The 4,743-nt window shown below is 35.6% G+C and overlaps 1 non-coding gene across 1 annotated transcript; it reads right to left on the bottom strand.

Annotated features, from left to right (window-relative positions):
* Nucleotides 1-1,161: 1,161 nt before the first annotated feature.
* On the bottom strand, nt 1,162-1,294 carry LOC132361456 (U11 spliceosomal RNA). Its single transcript, XR_009501744.1, has one exon. It is a non-coding gene; the product is annotated as a U11 spliceosomal RNA (small nuclear RNA).
* Nucleotides 1,295-4,743: the final 3,449 nt, after the last annotated feature.

Below are 4,743 nucleotides of genomic sequence, written 5' to 3'. Positions count from 1 at the left end.
GAAAGAGCTGCAGACTTTGCTCAGTCATGTTACAGGTTAAGGTGAGCCTGACAAATCCTTGAAACTCCACCTGAGGCCTGCAGTCATGGCCCTATGGATTTTAATAGCAGTTCCTTTCCTGACAAGAAATGAAGTTTCTTTACAAAGCTTCCACCATGTTTCCATCAACCTATTGTAACGTGTCATATAGATTGCTCCAGAATCTATATTTTCTTCCTATCACTTGTTTGATTGCAATGAGCTTCCTCTCTTGGTATTTATACCCTCTCCCCATCCTCTAGCATCAACTATCTTATTTTTGTGGTATTCACTGATAGTGTCATTTTATGAATCCACCATTCCAAAACTTATTGCCAGCCCTTTGACATTGCTTGGGATATCTCCCCCTTTATACATGACCTTTTTAGAGCATTGGCATCATATTTTTTCCTCCAGCTTGTGTCCATAAATTTTTTCAAAATTCAATTCATCTTTCTTCATCCAAGAATTCTTCCTGAACAAAACTCACCTTCTTTGAATTGCTGCTTTATTGTGTGTTCCTTAACTTTTCAGAATGGATGCATTCATGTTTCTGAAACTTCTTTCCTGAGACATTTTTTTTTTAATTTAATTTCATTTTTTGTATACAGCGGGTTCTTATTAGTTATCTATTTTATATATAGTTGTGTATATATGTCAATCCCAATTCATCCCACCACCACCCCCTCCCCACCGCTTTCCCCCCTTGGTGTCCATACGTTTGTTCTCTACATCTGTGTCTCTATTTCTGTCTTGCAAACTGGTTCATCTGTACCATTTTTCTAGATTCCATGTATATGTGGTATATGATATTCGTTTTTCTCCTTCTGACTTATTTCACTCTGTATGACAGTCTCTAGGTCCATCCACATCTCTACAAATGACCCAATTTCGTTCTTTTTTATGGCTGAGTAATATTCCATTGTCTATATGTACCACATCTTCTTTATCCATTCATTTGTCAATGGGCATTTAGGTTGCTTCCATGACCTGGCTATTGTAAATAGTGCTGCAATGAACATTGGGGCACATGTGTCTTTTTGAATTATGGTTTTCTCTGGGTATATGCCCAGTAGTGGGATGACCTGGGTCATATGGTAATTCTATTTTTAGTTGTTTTTTTTGTTTGTTTGTTTGTTTTGCAGGGGCGCCAGGACCAACAATCACAGCTGCCTGATTATCAAAAAATTATGCTTCCGAAATCTCTTGATGTCGATTCCACACGAAGAACAAACGAGCTGTCCCACGTGTGTCACTCATGACAGAAGCCCTTTTTTTACTTTTAGTTTTTTAAGGAATCTCCATGCTGTTCTCCCATAGTGGCTGTATCAATTTACATGCCCACCAACAATGCAAGAGGGTTCCCTTTTATCCACACCCTCTCCAGCATTTGTTGTTTGTAGATTTTCTAATGATGCCCATTCTAACCAGTGTGAGATGATAACTCATTGTAGTTTTGATGTGCATTTCTTTAATAATTAGTGATGATGAGCAGCTTTTCATGTGCTTCTTGGCCATCTGCATGTATTCTTTGGAGAAATGTCTATTTAGGTCTTCTTCCCATTTTTTAATTCGGTTGTTTGTTTTTTTAATATTGAGTTGCATGAGCTGTTTATATATTTTGGAGATTAAGCCTTTGTCTGTTGATTTGTTTGCAAATATTTTCTCCCATTCTGAGGGTTGTCTTTTTGTCTTGTTTATAGTTTCCTTTGCTGTGCAAAAGCTTTTAAGTTTCCTTAGGTCCTGTTTGTTTATTTTTATTTTTATTTCCATTACTCTAGGAGGTGGGTCAAAAAGGATCTTGCTGTGATTTATGTCAAAGACTGTTCTTCCTATGTTTTCCTCTAAGAGTTTTATAGTGTCAGGCCTTACATTTAGGTCTTTAATCCATTTTGAGTTTGTTTTTGTGTATGGTGTTAGGGAGTGTTCTAATTTCATTCTTTTACATGTAGCTGTCCAGTTTTCCCAGCACCACTTATTGAAGACTGTCTTTTCTCCATTGTATGTCCTTGCCTCCTTTGTGATAGATTAGTTGACCATAGATGCGTGGGTTTATCTCTGTGCTTACTATCCTGTTCCATTGATCTATATTTCTGTTTTTGTGCCAGTACCATATTGTCTTCATTACTGTAACTTTGTAGTATACTCTGAAGTCAGGGAGCCTGATTCCTCCAGCTCCATTTTTTTCCCTCAAGACTGCTTTGGCTATTGGGGGTCTTTTGTGTCTCCATACAAATTTTAAGATTTTTTGTTCTAGTTCTGTAAAAAATGCCATTGGTAATTTGATAGGGATTGCATTGAATCTGTAGATTGCTTTGGGTAGTATAGTCATTTTCACAATATTGATTCTTACAATCCCAGAACATGGTATATCTCTCCATCTGTTTGTGTCATCTTTGATCTCTTTCATCAGTGTCTTTTAGTATTCTGAGTACAGGTCTTTTACCTCATTAGGTAAGTTTATTCCTAGGTCTTTTATTCTTTTTGTTGCAATGGTGAATGGGAGTGTTTCCTTAATTTCTCTTTCTGATCTTCCATTGTTAGTGTATAGGACTGCAGGAGATTTCTGTGCATTAATTTTGTATCCTGCAACTTTACTAAATTCATTGATTAGCTCTAGTAGTTTTCTGGTGGCATCTTTAGGATTCTCTATGTATAGTATCATGTCATCTGCGAACAATGACAGTTTTATTTCCTCTTTTCAAATTTGTATTCCTTTTATTTCTTTTTCTTCTCTGATTGCTGTGGCTAGCACTTCAAGAACTATGCTGAATAATAGTGGTGAGAGTAGACATCCTTGTCTTGTTCTTGATCTTAGAGGAAATGGTTTCAGTTTTTCACCATTGAGAATGATGTTTGCTGTGGGTTTGTCGTACATGGCCTTTATTATATTGAGGTAGGTTCTCTCTGTGCCCACTTTCTGGAGAGTTTTTATCATAAATCGGTGCTGAATTTTGTCAAAAGCTTTTTCTGCATTTATTGAGATGATCATATGGTTTTTATTCTTCAGTTTGTTAATATGGTGTATCACATTGATTTAATTGTGTATATTGAAAAATGCTTGCATCCCTGGAATAAATCCCACTTGATCATGGTGTATGATCCTTTTAATGTGCTGCTCGATTCTGTTTGCTAGTATTTTGTTGAGGATTTTTGCGTCTATGTTCATCAGTATTATTTGTCTGTAATTTTCTTTTTTTGTGGTATCTTTTTCTGGTTTTGGTATCAAGGTGATGGTGGCCTCATACAATGAGTTTGGGAGTGTTCCTTCCTCTGCAATTTTTTGGAAGAGTTTGAGAAGGATGGGTGTTAGCTCTTCTCTAACTGTTTGATAGAATTCACCTGTGAAACCATCTGGTCCTGGACTTTTGTTTGTTGGAAGATTTTTAATCACAGTTTCAATTTCATTACTTGTGATTTGTCTGTTCATATTTTCTATTTCTTCCTGGTTCAGTCTTGGAAGGTTATACCTTTCTAAGAATTTGTCCGTTTCTTGCAGGTTGTCCATTTTATTGGCATAGAGTTGCCTGTAGTAGTCTCTTATTATGCTTTGTATTTCTGCAGTATCCGTTATAACTTCTTTTTCATTTCTAATTTTATTCATTTGAATCCTCTCCCCCTTTTTCTTGATGAGTCTGGCTAAAGGTTTATCAATTTCGTTTATCTTCTCAAAGAACCAGCTTTTAGTTTTATTGATCTTTGTTATTGTTTTCTTTGTTTCTATTTCATTTATTTCTGCTCTGATCTTTATGATTTCTTTCCTTCTACTAACTTTGGGTTTTGTTTGTTCTTCTTTCTCTAGTTCCTTTAGCTGTAAGATTAGATTGTTTATGTGAGATTTTTCTTGTTTCTTGAGGTAGGATTGTATTGCTATAAACTTCCCTCTTAGAACTGCTTTTGCTTCATCCCATAGGTTTTGGATTGTCATGTTTTCATCGTCATTTGTCTCTAGGTATTTTTTGATTTCCTCTTTGATTTCTTCAGTGATCTCTTGGTTATTTAGTAATGTATTGTTTAGTCTCCATCTGTTTGTGTTTTTTACATTTTTCCCATGTAATTTATTTCTAATTTCATAGCGTTGTGGTCAGAAAATATCCTTGTTATGATTTCAGGTTTCTTAAATTTACCAAGGCTTGATTTGTGACCCAAGATGTGATCTATCCTGGAGAATATTCTGTGTGCACTTGAGAAGAAAGTGTAATCTGCTCTTTTTAGATGGAATGTCTTATAAATATCAATTAAATCTATCTGGTCTAATGCATCATTTAAAGCTTGTGTTTCCTTATTAATTTTCTTTCTGGATGATCTGTCCACTGGTGTAAGTGAGGTGTTAAAGTCCCCACTATTATTATGTTACTGTCAATTTCCTCTTTTATAGCTGTTAGCAGTTGCCTTATGTGTTGAGGTGCTCCTATATTAGGTGCATATATATTTATAATTGTTATATCTTCTTCTTGGATTGATCCCTTCATCATTATGTAGTGTCTTTCCTTGTCTCTTATAACATTCTTTATTTTAAAGTCTATTTTATCTGATATGAGGATCGCTACTCCAGCTTTTTTTTGATTTCCATTTGCATGGAATATCTTTTTCCATCCCCTGACTTTCAGTCTGTATGTGTCCCTGGGTCTGATGTGGGTCTCTTGTAGACAGCATATATATGGGTCTTGTTTTTGTATCCATTCAGTGAGCCTGTGTCTTTTGGTTGGAGCATTTAATCCATTC

Source organism: Balaenoptera ricei, chromosome 2 (genome assembly GCF_028023285.1).
Source record: "Balaenoptera ricei isolate mBalRic1 chromosome 2, mBalRic1.hap2, whole genome shotgun sequence".
Classification (NCBI taxonomy): Eukaryota; Metazoa; Chordata; class Mammalia; order Artiodactyla; family Balaenopteridae; genus Balaenoptera; species Balaenoptera ricei.
Note: the sequence above shows the minus strand (reverse complement) of the source record. Positions and strands in the feature narration are given on the sequence as shown.